At 47.0% G+C, this 14,800-nt stretch overlaps 1 long non-coding RNA gene across 1 annotated transcript in view; it reads left to right on the top strand.

Moving 5' to 3' along the window:
• Positions 1-2,462: 2,462 nt before the first annotated feature.
• The window catches only part of LOC142564077 (uncharacterized), a 32,324-nt gene continuing 19,986 nt past the window's right edge, over positions 2,463-14,800 (top strand). The window contains exons 1-2 of the long non-coding RNA XR_012824477.1: positions 2,463-3,946; positions 6,912-6,983. This is a non-coding gene — a long non-coding RNA (uncharacterized LOC142564077). The remainder of the gene's footprint in view (positions 3,947-6,911; positions 6,984-14,800) is intronic.

The following is a 14,800-nucleotide window of genomic DNA, read 5'->3' as shown; positions in this document are numbered from 1 at the left end:
CTTCCGAGACTGTTAAACATTTCTTTAGTTTCCTGCAGATTAATTTTTAGACCCACCCTTCAGCTTTGCCTCTCCAGGTCAGTGAGCATGCATCGCAGTTGGTCCTCTGAGTTACTAAGCAAGGCAATATCATTAGCGAATCGCAAGTTACTAAGGTATTCTCCATTAACTCTTATCCCCAATTCTCCCCAGTCCATGTCTCAGAATACCTCCTGTAAACACGCTGTGAATAGCATTGGAGAGATCGTATCTCCCTGCCTGACGCCTTTCTTTATTGGGATTTTGTTGCTTTCTTTATGGAGGACTACGGTGGCTGTGGAGCCGCTATAGATATCTTTCAGTGTCTTTACATACGGCTCGTCTACACCCTGATTCCGTAATGCCTCCATGACTGCTAAGGGTTCGACAGAATCAAACGCTTTCTCGTACGTGGTGCGCAACTATTGTAAACACGGAGCCAACGGTGTTAGCTGAGGCAAGCAATGGATGCATCACCAGGCGATCAAATACGGCGGCGCCCACGGAATGGGCGGGAAAAGAGTCTATACATGCCGCGTGTTAGTCTCCGGGGTGCTGTTTACGCTGCGCAGCAGTACAGGCCTCGCATGCTTGCTAACGCGGTAACTGCTTCGTCCTTCTAACAAAACTGTAGATGGGACAGCAGCATGTGGCCTCCGCTTTCACACCTTGCGACGAAGAATATGAGCGTATAATGTTACAACAAGCCACCGAAGTTGTATAATGTTTGTCTGGAGAAAAATGTACACGAGTTAGCACACCCCCCTCCCCCGAACAAGTGCTTATCGTATAAAACCTACCGGGAACCAGACACATTGGGCCCAATTCGCCGAGTGTAGGGCAGATTTTTTTTTTTTTGAGAACGTTGGCTGCCCGCGCGACGTAATGCTCCCAACGAGTTGATTAATGCGATTAGAATTCTTTGAAAACCTCACCCAGTTTGCGGTATATCTGTCTGTATGTCTGTCCGTCTTTAAGGTTTAAATTTATTTTACTTTAACTAGGACCGCTGTGTCTAATGTTCTAACGGTCCAATTGTTCTAATACTTCTAATTGACTAGTGAATAGAGCATGAAGCTGCTGGGCTGAGGGAACAAAGTTCAAGATGTTCAAAACCAATCGTTGGATCAACTTGGGTCACCGGGTATGTTACAGTTGGTATGTGCGACTCTCAAATGACAAAAAAAAAAAAAACTTTTTCCGGTGCTTGGCGAAATAGAACCCGCGTCGACAATGTTGCCTGAATAAATGTTCACACACGTTCCACGCGCGGACTTCGGCACCGCTAGACGGCGCAACGTGTCCGAAGGGAAGCGCGAGAGAGGAACCCGGCTAATGCTAATCGCATTTATGTATAAATTCGTCGCGACGTGGGCATCACCGGACATTTTCCTTTTTCCATGGTTACAACTGCATGCAGATATACCAGGAAGTAAGCGTCGTTTTTTCATGGCAAAACTAGCACAGCGCGGAAGAGAAAGAAGAGACGCAGAATGGCACACGCTGAAAGAAAGACATACATGTCGCTGATCTAGGAAGACTGGCCGCAGGGGTGACATGCTCAGTTGAGAATCCCATGCGGCAAACAAGAAAAATGAACACCCACTGGTTTTCCGTTTTTTTTTTAATTAGTGGAGATTGTCCCTCGGCATGGTGCTCTGCGGGGCTACTTTTAGGGTTCACATAATGAAAGGGGCCCTATAGATATTTCTAGGCGTGGTGTCTGCGCGCCCCTGGTACAACCACAGATGGCCTTGTTGCGGACCATTCGCGGCGGCTGCAGAAGGCATACTGGAGCTACTGCCATGTACCTGCCCGTAAAATAAGTACAAGCGCTCCTCCGGTCGGTTACACGGCCAGTATGGGACCTCAATGCTTGGAAAGAATTGTTTCCCCTTTCCAAGCCAGAGGCCATCTCCACCTAATAGTTGCTCTGAGGTGCCACAAGAGAAATGGACGCGATATGAGTGGTCCCGACCTTCTCTTTAGAGGGTTTGGCTGTGCTTACAGGGTGCGACGGAATCTGCATGGTACGGGCTGCTTCCCAAGGACACCACAGGGACGTAATGCAAAAACGCTCGTGTACTTATATTTAGGTGCATGTTATGAAATCGCAGGTGGTCAAAATTAATCCATACGGCGTGCCTCACAATCAGATCGGGGTTTTGACCCACGTAAAACTCCAAATTTTTTTTCTTTGCCCAGGCCCCTAATCCAGAATGCTGAGTGTCCGGCCGCAGGATGCCTGTGCCCATTTGGATAAACCGTGCGTAACCGGCGGGAGCGTAGGTTTGAACCTACGTCCTCCCGTAGCCACAGTACACATAGTACCGTGTGTATCTTTTCTTTCTGTCCCCCCGTCTACCGCACTGTGCTTGTTTTGCCATGAATAACTAACTCGCCCAAGCCTCTAACCATGGCAATTCTTTTTCCAGTGGCTACCACGCACCTTGCAGTGCGCCGTCTCCCTGGCAGTGAGGTCTTGGCCATTGCAGTTACTGGACACGTAACGTGCACTGCCGCACGTCCGGACAGACTGCACAGAGCTGCCGATGGTGGCCCTCTCCTCCAGCGCCTTCGACAACGCCATCGATCGGGAATGCGAGGCGTGCCCCAGCAAATTAGTGAGCTAGGACGCACCCCCACATGGTGCCAGCTCCCGATCCCCTGCAAGGCCCACAACGCGTCGAAGTTCGCAAAGATATCCCGGGCATCGCTCCGAAAGGAAGAACGCCGCAATGAGCACTGGCCGTCGTCGAACGCGCTGTATGAAGAACCTTGCGACCATCTGCAAGTGTACACCAACGGCCCGGTATTGCAAGATGGCTGCTAACACAGTGCGGTTGCCGTAATTACAACACCCAAGCACTATGAACACCAACCAGCGACACTGCACGGGTCATCGACGATTGCCGAGCTGTGGTGCCTGAGCATGGGACTCCGCCTTCCCCTGGAACTAACACCTGTGCCACTGAAAAGCGAGGTCCTGTGCAACTGGCGCCCGGCCTTCCACCGCATTAAGTGAAACGCCACTGCAAGCTCGCCTCACATGCGCAGAAGCGTGCCAGGGCCCGATTGCAGTGGGTTTCCACCAATTGCGACATGCCCGTCAACAAGCGCGCCGACGAGCGTACGGCACGCGCACACCAGTTGTCGCACGCCAGCGTGACCCCGAACGGCATGAACACGCGTCTTACTAGAGAACTTTAGAATAGGGGCCCCAATATTTTGGGGCCCCAAAGAGCTTTGCGGGCGTTTGCGTTGGGGCACGCAGGAGTGAAGAGTTTTAGAATAGGGTTTTACGTTTGCGGATAGCGTCTTGCGCTGACAGCGCCACTACTCATTACTCATTACTCATTACTCATTACTCATTACAACGTCGCCTCATTTCTGTCTGAGGCTCTCTCCGCTGCTGGTCAAGCTACAGACCGCTGGCCACAACGCCACCTCTACGGTCAATGGTGCCCGTTCGTAAATAGCGGCGCTAGTGGTTAGATCGACCGTAACACTGCTTAACTGCGGTGCGATGTAACGGTGTGTTGGGATGATCTAAGCCGAATTCTCCGCTGCCTTGTTTGATTACTGCGTTGCGTTTCTGTACTCAGCTTTACCAGCATTTTTTTTTTTAGTGTAGAGAACAAAGCGGCTAAAAACTGTTGTAGTCGCCAAGTTCGGGTGTGCGCGGAGACAGTGTGTGTGCCGTAAAGAAAGCAGCACTGAAATAAGCCATGAATTTTAAATTGTTGCGTAAACCGGAGTTGCTGGAGCTTCTGAAAGCGTTGCGTCTGGATGTATCCGACGCTAATGCTGTCGGTATGCTAATGAAAAATGTCTCTTTCTCTCAGATTCGGCTTCCCGACACTCCAGGAGAACGTGGAGTACGGTTAGCCTCTCCCCGCATCTACCACAGGTTGGAGGCTCACTTCCGGTCAGTAAAAAGTTATGGGTGCCATAAGTATGTCCTATTCTTAAACGAGAATAGGACATCTGTTCGGCGCGATTTTGTTGTAGAGGGCCAGAGTCCTAACTGTGGCTTTATTAGGCGGAGCTTATTATCTTTTTCCGCGTCCCACATGCGTTGCCAGTGGGCCCGCAGCCGCCTTCGCAAGAAAGGCCTCAGATTTGTGACAGGCACCTCAGCGGTAGGGTTAACGGCTTGCGATGCTATAGACGTGGCCATCTCGTCCGCCAGAACGTTGCCCTCGATGCTCCTATGGCCAGGCACCCAGCATATAATGATATGCTGGTTAGATATGTACGCTTTGCACAAGACGGAATATAGTTCATTAAGTACTGGATTTTTGTGTCTATAGGGTGACATCAAGGCCTTCACGACGCTTAGGGAGTCTGTATATATCGCGGATTTTTGAAGTTTCGATTTTCCTATGTGATTTACAGAAGACAGTACTGCGTAGGCCTCGGCCGTAAAGTTACTTGATTCGGGATGCAGCACACCAGATTCTGAGAAGGATGGGCCGAAGGCAGCATAAGACACCCCGGCATTTGACTTCGAAGCGTCTGTGTAGAACTCTGCGCAGGAGTGCTTGTGCTGGAGTTCAAGAAAATGCATTCGGATTTCTATCTCTGGTGCGTGTTTTGTTGCTTCTAAAAAGGATATGTCACATTCAATCAGCTGCCACTCCCAAGGTGGTAACACCTTGGTTGGATGCATTAGGCGAAGCTCGAGGAGTGGGACACGCATTTGATCACTAAGCTCTCTCACACGAAGCGAGAAAGGCCGTCTTACAGAGGGACGGTTGTGGAAAAAGTGTAGTACATGTCATATCGTTAACAGTGTGAAAACATGGATGTTGATGATTGGAATGTATTTTCAGGAAATATCTAAGGCTGATGTAAGTTCTTTGTAGATGGAGGGACCATTCATTTGATTCCGCGTATAAGCTTTCAATCGGGCTAGTTCTGAAAGCGCCAGTGGCTAAGCGGATACTTAGATGGTGGACAGGATCTAGGATCTTTAGTGCGCTCGGAGCGGCAGAGTTATATACGACGGCGCCATAGTCCAATCGTGATCGAATTAGGCTCTTATAAACATTCATCAAACACTTCCTGTCGCTACCCCATGTTGAGTGGGATAGAATTTTAAGTAGGTTCATTGTCCTTAGACATTTTTCTTTAAGATATTTAATGTGCTGTATAAAAGTAAGCTTGGAGTCTAGTATAATACCTAGAAATTTGTGTTCTTTGTTGATAGGTATTTGATGTCCACAGACATGAACACAAGGATCTGGAACCAGGCCTCTCTTTCTAGTAAAAAGAACACAGGAACTTTTGTGGGGGTTGATTTTGAATCCGTTTTCGACTGCCCACTTGGAAACTTTGTTCAAGCCCAGCTGTACCTGTCTGTCGCATATTGTGAGGTTGCAGGATTTGAAGCCTATTTGTATATCGTCTACGTATACGGAATAAAAGATGGCCGGTGGAATTGAAGCACGTAGTGTGTTCATCTTAACGATAAAGAGAGTGCAACTCAGCACGCCTCTCTGGGGTACACCAGTTTCCTGCGTAAAAGGACGTGACAGTGCATTACCGACTTTTACTCGGAAGGTACGATTTTACAAATAGCTTTCAATAGTGTTCAGCATATTGCCACGGATGCCGATTCCCGACAAGTCTCGCAAGATCCCGTAACGCCATGCTGTGTCGTACGCCTTCTGCATGTCGAGGAATATTGATAGGAAAAACTGTTTATGAATAAATGCACCGCGGATGTTTCCTTCAATGCGCACAAGGTGATCGGTAGTCGATCGTCCTTCTATGAATCCACACTGATTGGGATCGAGCATATTGGCGAGTTCAAGGAAGTGTATAAGTCTACGATTAATCATTTTTTCGAGAAGCTTACAGAGACAATTTCTAAGAGCTATCGGTCGGTAACTCTGCTTAAGAACAGGGACCACAATCGCTTCTTTCCATGAGGATGGGAGGTATCCCGCAGCCCACATAGTATTGAAAAGTGTGAGAAGTGTAAGTTGTGTGTCAGTATGTAAGTTTCTGATCATGTCATACATGACTCGGTCAGGTCCCGGTGCAGTGCTTTCGATTGTGTTCAATGCAGCTCTCAACTCGGCAATACTGAAGGGCTGGTTATACGGTTCATTCTCTCTGGATTTTCGTAAGATTGGCTTACGTTCTTCTATTTCTTTAAGTTTCAAAAAGGATTGGGAATAGTGAATTGAGCTTGACACGTGCTCAAAGTGCTCCCCAAGTGAGTTTGCCTGAGCTTGCAGGGTATCGCCTTCTGTGTTTACCAAAGGGAGTGAATATGTTTGCCGCCCTCTTATTCTAATAACCCTGTCCCAGGCTTTGGCGTCATCAGTAAACGAGTTGATACGCGATAGAAACTTCTGCCAACTTTCTCGTCTGGCCTGTCGGCGGGTTCGCCTATCTTGGGATTTTACTTTTTTAAAATTGCTAAGATTCTGCGCAGTGGGAGAAGCGCGTAGCAACCCCCACGCCCTGTTCTGATTTTTACGAGCGATCCTACAATCGTCGTTCCACCACGGGACACGCCGTTTGCACGCCAAGCCATTTACTTCTGATATGCATTTAGATGCGACATCTAATATGAATGCTGTAAAGAACTCGACTGCAGCATCAATTCCCAAGGAAGACAGGTCAGCCTATGAGATACTAGTAAGAGATCGAAATTTCTCCCAATCAGCTGTCTCAATCTTTCACCTAGGAGTGTGTGGTGGATATTCGTTTTCTTTCGGTGATCTTAGCAGTATAGGGAAATGGTCGCTGCCGTAAGGGTTGTCGGTAACTTCCCATTCAAGTTCAGGCAGTACAGACGAGGAGACTATGCTAAGATCTATGGAAGAATAGGTTCTGTTTGCAAGAGAGTAATATGTGTGTTTCTTCTTATTCAACAGACACGCACAAGAAGAAAAAAGGAACTGTTCGACAAGACGTCCTCGCGCATCTATACGAGGGTCGCCCCACAGGTAGTTATGTGCATTGAAATCGCCAAGAACAACATACGGTTCTGGCAATTCATCTATAAAGGACTGAAATTCATGTTTGCTTAGTTTATAATGTGGGGGAATATAAAGCGAGCAAATAGTAATAAGTTTGTTTAGCAGAATAACTCAAACCGCCACTGCCTCAAAGGCCGTTCGTAGCTGTAAACGTCGACACGCTATGCTTTTTTGAATTAAAATTGCAACACCGCCCGATGATGCGACAGCATCATCGCGATCTTTGCGAAAAGTAACGTGCTGTCGAAGAAAATTTTCGTGTTTTAGTTTTAAGTGTGTTTCCTGTAAACACAGCACTTTTGGATTGTGTTTATGGATGAATTCTTGTACATCATCAAGATTCCTGAGAAGACCTCTGACATTCCATTGGCTGATTTGTGTATCCATATTTTTGAAGAGAATTGGTGCTGTGTTTACGGAAACGGAAAGGATGCCTTAGATTACAGAGCCCTTTCGAGGCCCTGTAACAGGGGTTCTGCCCTTTTTGAAGCGTTCGAGCGAGTCTCGGCGCTCCTTAGGCGTTTGGTGCGCCTTGAGGACAGGTGTAGTGTCCATTGCCTGCTGTGAGACGCCGGACAAGCGCTTTTGCGAGCGAGAGCTTTTCCTAGAGAGTCCTGCCCCGGAAGGCAAGACCCCTGCGCCCACCAGCCCGGAGGTCGACGGGGCTCCCTGAGGGATTTGGCTGCGCTGGCCGTTGCCAGCGCTGGAAGGGGCCTCGGAGGTAGGGGCAGCCTCGGCTGCGCCCACCTTCGCAGTCGAAGGCCCCGTCTGCTTCGTTGGCGGAGCAGCGCTAGCTGCAGCCGCCGCGGGGGCAGATGGCATAGCTGCCGACTCACTGCTTGTGGGTCGGACAGCCGCCGGAGGCCGTTGTGACGCTGGCCCCTGACGCGCCACTTCACCAAAGCTGTCCTTAGGAAGGTATGCAACCCGCCTGCGTGCCTCTTTGAATGATATGTTTTCTTTTACTTTGATTGTTACTATTTCTTTTTCTTTCTTCCAAGACGGGCATGACCGCGAGTATGCGGCATGCTCGCCATCACAATTGACACAGTGGAAAGAATTCTCACAAGCTTCAGAGGAGTGTTCATGCACGCTGCAATGCGCACAAGTTTGGCGGCCTCGGCAGCTCTGCGAACTGTGGCCAAAACGCTGGCACTTGAAACATCGGAGGGGGTTTGGCACGTACGGTCTTACACGGAGCTTGATGTACCCGGCCTCGATTGACTCGGGCAGGACACTTGAATTGAAGGTGAGTATTAGGTGTTTGGTTTGGATTTCTTTTCTATCTCGCCTCATCTTAATTCTTTTGACATTTATGACATTCTGTTCACTGAAGCCCTCCATGAGCTCAGCCTCAGTGAGCTCCAGCAAATCATCGTCCGAGACAACGCCGCGGGAAGTATTCATCGTGCGGTGCGGGGTTACTACTACCTGGGTCTCCCCAAATGATACTAGCTGAGGCAGTTTCTCAAATTGCTTCTGATCGCGGAGCTCCAAGAGGAGGTCACCGCTAGACATCCTAGACACCTTATATCCTGGACCAAAAACTTCTGTAAGACACTTAGATACAAGGAACGGGGAGATTGTTCGCACTTGTTTAGCTGGTTTTTCTGCGTGGATCACATGAAAACGAGGAAAATTGTGGACTTGGCGTCCGAAAAACTGAAAGACCTCTTCGGTGCGCCCTCGTTTCGGAGGGCGATCAGGGAGTTTAGGAAAAGCGTTTTCGATAAGTGCAGTTCGGTTTTCGGCCGCGATGCCGACCACCCACCATGGAGCCCAACAGGGGGACGTGACAGGAGTTCCTGCTAGAGAAACCCTGCTAACGCCAGCCGTACATCGGTGCTATAACCAAATACAGCATAACCAAGGCTGGCCAGCTACACAAGGTTAACCCTTGCCGCCAGGAAATACGGAAGTAATAAGAAGTGAGGAGAAGACAGAAAAGATAAAAAAGGTGAGAGAGAATGTCGAAGATTGGAGAGGACAGGAAAAGGCGACTGCCGATTTCCCCCGGGTGGGTCAGTCCGGGGGTGCCGTCTATGTGAAGCAGAGGCCGAAGAGGTGTGTTGCCTCCGCCGGGGGGCCTTAAAGGTCCAAACACCCAGCATCGGCTCAACCTCCAGGATCCCCCTTTCCCCAGACACGGCTAAGCCTCGCACGGCTACACGCGGGAGGGTCCAACCCTCGTGTGCTCGGGTACGTGGTGTCGCAACACACCAAACGCCTGCTTGCGGAGACGCCCCTGCGGGGTTTCCAGCTGATTACACATGCTACAGGAAAGACAGGAACAGTCACGGAGGGGGTGTCTTTATATTAGTTCATCATACTATATCTTGCTCCCGTCTTGAAGTGCCAGTTGGGTCATGCGAAGCTGTCTGGTGCCGGATTAGGTTGCCAAACGGGAAAGGTTTATCTGTTTGCTCCTTCTATAGGCCCCCTGGAAGCTCGGTTGATATAATGCGAGAATTGTACAAACAGAGTGCCTTGTGATAGGAGGAGACTTCAACTTACCAGAGCTCTGTTTTAATCAACAATCTAGCTCGTGCGGAGCTGCCTCTGGTGCAGAAAAAGAATTCGTAAACATCATGCATGACTTCGCATTGACCCAGATGGTGACCCAAGCAACTCGACTAACCAATATATTAGATTTAGTACTGACAAATCGGCCAGCTTGGGTTTCGTCCACTTTAGTCCTGCCAGGAATCAGTGATCATGAATCAGTTTTTTGTCAAATGCAGGTGTCTTATGAAAAAGCAAAATTGAATGCAGCAAGAAAGATATATAATTACTCGAAAGCTAATACTACAGAAATAGACTTAGCGTTTGAAGCTTACTTTTCGCTTTACGAGGCCTTGTCAGCAACTTGCAGTGTTAATGATCTGTGGCTTAGTTTCAAAAAGAAAATGTTAGATTTACGGGGAAGGTTTGTTCCTTCATGGGTGCAGTCGCCAAGGCGTTGGAAGAATAAGCCATGGTTCAATGCTGATTTACGACGCCTTCATAACAAACGCCAAAGAGCGTTTAAAAGATATAAGAAGAATCGAAACCCCTTGACGAAAACAAACTTAGAGGCGGCTTAGAATGCTCTACAGATGGCTGTTGCAAATGCTAAAAAGGGCTTCCTTGACTCCTTCTCGTCAAGGTTCCTAAAGAACCCACAGGAATTTTGGCGATACGTCAAACGCAATGGTAAAGATAATGTAGGCGTTCCAACCATAGCGCACAATGGCCACATGATAGATGGCAGTCTTGAAAAACCAAACTCCTTCAATGATTTTTTCAGTTCGGTATTTTTGCCCAGCACAACTTGTGACATCCCTTCTCAGCCAATTCAGCTTAATCCTATGGCACCCATAGAAATAGATGGAAGGGGAATTACTGCATTACTTCAACGACTAGATGTGTCCAAAGCTGGAGGCCCTGATGGTTTGTCCAATGGCCTTTTAAAGTTGTGTGCCGAATCTGTATCTCCTTTTTTAGCTCTCCTATTCAAGAAATCTTTGCTCACTAGTTCTCTTCCTGCAGATCGGAAGGTTGCCTGCGTGGTCCCTATTCATAAGACTGGGCCTCGGGAATTGGTCTCTAATTACCGTCCTATATCCTTAATAAGTAATGTCTGTAAAACTCTAGAGCACATCCTATATACGAACATAATGAATCATCTCAATCCCTTATTAAATCCAAATCAGCACGGCTTCCGGCAAGGGACATCATGTGTTACACAACTAACCGAGTTTGTTCATGAGGTATGCGAAGCCATGGATCGTTGTAGCATCATTGACTGCATATTCATTGATTTTAAAAAGGCTTTTCACGTAGTAGATCATGGTCTCTTAGTCCACAAGTTGCGCTGTTTAAATGTGAATGAGAAGGTTGTTGAATGGATTAGGGAATATTTAAGTTTAAGGTGTCAGTATGTCACAATAAACGGAGCCAAATCAAATGTAACTTCCGTCACGTCGGGCGTCCCACAGGGGTCAGTTTTGGGACCGTTGCTTTTTGTTGTGTTCATTAATGACATATCAGAGAATATTACTTCCCACATGCGACTCTTCGCTGATGACTGTGTAGTCTACCCGCTTCGGGCGCGAATTAAGAAAAAGGGTCGGGAAAATTTGAAATCCTTTTTAGACTATCTCTAATAAATAACACAAAACAAATGATATGGTTAGAAACTTGTTTATTTAATATACAAAAATTTTTGGTGCTGTGTACAATTGTACACATGGTGCCTGAACACAGGAAAAAAGGCAACTACATAATCTTTCATATTCTGTTATTTTCATGGGTTGTTATCATTTTAGAAGCATCTTAGAGAGATTTTCTGAAGCATCTCTACAAGTGAACTTGACGGCACCTTACTTTTTGTTGTGGAACTCATAGTAGCAGTCTTTCGCTGCACTCAGGCAAAGGAAAACACCACACTTCCGACAGCAAATTCGAGACTTGGAGGCACAGCCAGAGTTTCGGCACCTTTGCGGAAAGTTTGCCGTCGTGTGCATTGGCCAGTGGTTGGTGCCGTCAAATCTTGTTGAGTTGGTTGGCATGGGCGTACCACTGTGCGACTGCCGAGCAGGCTTCCGATTGGAAGTGCTTGGTCTTCCCCTCCTTTGTGGTGCACTTTTGTTGCTAGCAATCAAGCTCCGCGCGATGTCAGATTGGAATGCCATCACATCCTTCACTTCTTTTCTAGGGAGTGCATCTTCGTTTGCATCGCGGATGTACTCAATCCAGCTGTTGCAAACTGCGAAGGAAATGAAGTGGGAGATGACTCTAACTGGCCACTTCTTTGTCCTTGTGTAGAGTGGATACAATGACATTAAGAAATCCAATTTGTCGACGCCGCCCATGAATTTGTTGTACTCGGCTATTACTTGTGGGCAGGCTAGGTCCACATGTTCTTTGGCTGAATCACTCCATCGTTTGACTTTCGTTGGGTTCCCCGCTCCTACAAGTGTGGAGATCATGTTAACCGGGCCATTGTCATGCCACCGCACTATGACTACGTCCTCTTCTTCAGTGATCTTGAAATCGTGACTTCCACGGCCTTCCTTCTTCAACTCCTTGTCACATTTCAGCTCGCAGCCAAGAAGCCTGTTGGACCTGATTATGCCAGAGGCCAGAATACCCAGCAGTTTGAGCTCTCGGTAAAGTGCAACTGACGAAAAGTAGTTGTCCATAAAACATCTGATGTTCTGCCCGCGGGGTAGGTGTTGTACTAAGCGCATTACCACCGATCCACCAAGGCCCAAGTATGGATGATCTTTGCTCACACGGTGCCTTTACCTTGGTAGAACTCCAAGTCGTGAGCCATACCATCTGAGTTGCAGCGTACAAACACTTTCATGCCTTCAGGATTGGGCTTGTTTTTGACGAATTGTTTTGCAGGTACCCTCCCTGTAAAAGGCACCATCTGTTCATCAATACTGGCCTGTTTGAGTGGATCCACATCAAGGCATCGACTTCTCACGGCATTTAGAATTGGAGCAACTTTCCAAAATTTGTTAGTGGTTGATTCCTTTGGCGCATTTGAGTCAGTCACGTGTGAAGCTGCTCGCAGCTTAAAGAATCGCTTGCAAGTCATTGCTTCCGCAACAGTGGGTATAGGCGTGTCCTCTTGCTAGTACATACGCACTCTAGGGAACTTGAGGAGTGCCATACGCATCATAACACCGAAAAAAACTTTAATTTCTTCTGGTGTGGTGTTCAGCTCAGGTCCGTCTCTGTGCAAAGCATACATGTTAGTGTAGTGAGCCAGTTCGACAAAAATCTCATCTGTATAGTACTTGCTGAAGTACTCAAGCGGCTCCGAGGGGGTTGAGCCCCGTCTAGGGATGAAAGTGCACGCAGTATTCTGCGGTGAAAAATCCTTCCTAATCCACTTCACTGCTGTTTTCTTTCTTTTGGGTTGAGATTGCTGATTATTTTCTTTCTCGTCCTCATCACTGCTGCTAACGCTGTGGTCTGCCGTCACAGGCTCTTCGCTTGAAGTCTAGCATGAAAAAAAAAGAAATATGGCAGCGCTTATCATTGTTTTAGTTTTTTTCAACGAATTGTAATACAGCTTGCACATGAAATTACAGCAGAAATAGAGCTAACAGTGAACTAGAAGAATCAGACGGATCGGGTGAGTAAATTTCACTTGAGCAAATGCAGTTGTACTCACCATCATTGTGACACTTTCCTCAACTTCATCATCGGAGAAATCGCCATCCGACACATTCCCGTCTGCTATCCTCGACGAAAGCGCTTGAGCCGACGTCTTCGATGCTTTTGGCCGGCCAAGAGAATGTTCTCGAAGACCTACGATGCATAGAAAATAGGTATAAGTTGACCATTGCCCGTTAGAAATAAAATACACGCCGAAATAAGGTGACCCAGTAAAGCAGCCCTAAGGCGCCATGTGTACAATCATACACATACATATTTCACTGCATGGTACAGAGCCACTGTTAATAAAAACCTCAAAAACTTTTAGTATGTGAGATGTACTAACCTAATGTGTTAAGTTAATATAAAACTCACTGTCGTAAAAACGTTTTATAATCGTAAAAATAAAAAGAATCACAATGCACTCACGTGCCGGTCCGTAAAACGTGGAGGCGTCCATGTTTAGTGGTTGTTTTGACCGTAGCTTTGGCGCACAAAACCTAGATGGCGCTAGTTGTCTGCTTAGGAAGCATGAAACAGTACCCACGTGGTGTGTCATCTGGTTTGAAGCGAAGGCGCGCGGACGCTGTGGCGCCAAATTTGGTGTGTACAATTGTAGACACCACCGCTGAAGGGGCTACAGAGAAGTGAAAAATTCCCAGGATTCGCTTGCTTTGCAGGAAGACCTAAATACATTGCACCGGTGGTGCGAACAGTGGCACATGAATATAAATTTGCAAAAAAACAGTGCACATGTGTTTCACGAGGAAAAAGAATGTACCTAATTACGTCTATAACATAAACGGCCACTTATTGGAAACTGTTCTCGAATATAAGTATTTAGGTGTGTACATCACCTCAAAACTATGTTGGCATCGACATGTTGATTATGTTGCTGGGAAAGCATGCAAAATGTTGGGTTTTTTGCGCCGTAACACGAGAATGTTTCGGCAAGACTCTAGGGATTTACTATTTAAAACGTATATTAGGTCCTCGTTGGAATATGCTTGTACTGTATGGGACCCACCGACAAAGACCGACAGACAAAAATTAGAAAGAATCCAGAACTTAGCGGCCCGCTATGTTTCTGGGAATTATAGTAGATACATTAATATGTCTGGCATAAAACAGGAATAAGAATGGGAACCCCTTGAAGTAATAAGCAGAAAGCTAAGGCTTAAATTTTTTCATAACATATATTACGATAAGATTGCTATTCCTAGGGAGAAGTACATTTTTCATCCACACTATAGATCCGAGCGGGTTGATCATAATCATAAAGTGCGTGAATTCAGGTCAAGAACCGAAATGTTCAAGATGTCGTTTTTTCCTCACACTGTTCGAGAATGGAATGCTTTATCTTCATTTCTTGTTAATATTACTGACAGTGAAGTGTTTGCATTGTCATTGTGACTGCCCTTGTAATATTTTTTTTCTTTTGTACAACCCCCCCACTGTAATGCCAGTGTGGCGCTGTGGGTAAATAAATAAATAAATAAACTGTGATGGCGAGCGTGCCGCATACTCGCGGTCCTGCCCGTCGTGGAAAAGAGAAAAGGAGATTGTGACAATCAAAGTCAAAGAAAACATATCTTTCAAAGAGGCACGTAGGCGGATGTCATACCTGTCTA

Source organism: Dermacentor variabilis, chromosome 11 (assembly GCF_050947875.1).
Source record: "Dermacentor variabilis isolate Ectoservices chromosome 11, ASM5094787v1, whole genome shotgun sequence".
Taxonomy (NCBI): domain Eukaryota; kingdom Metazoa; phylum Arthropoda; class Arachnida; order Ixodida; family Ixodidae; genus Dermacentor; species Dermacentor variabilis.
The sequence above is the reverse complement of the archived record's forward strand: the minus strand, read 5'-3'. Positions and strand labels throughout refer to the sequence as shown.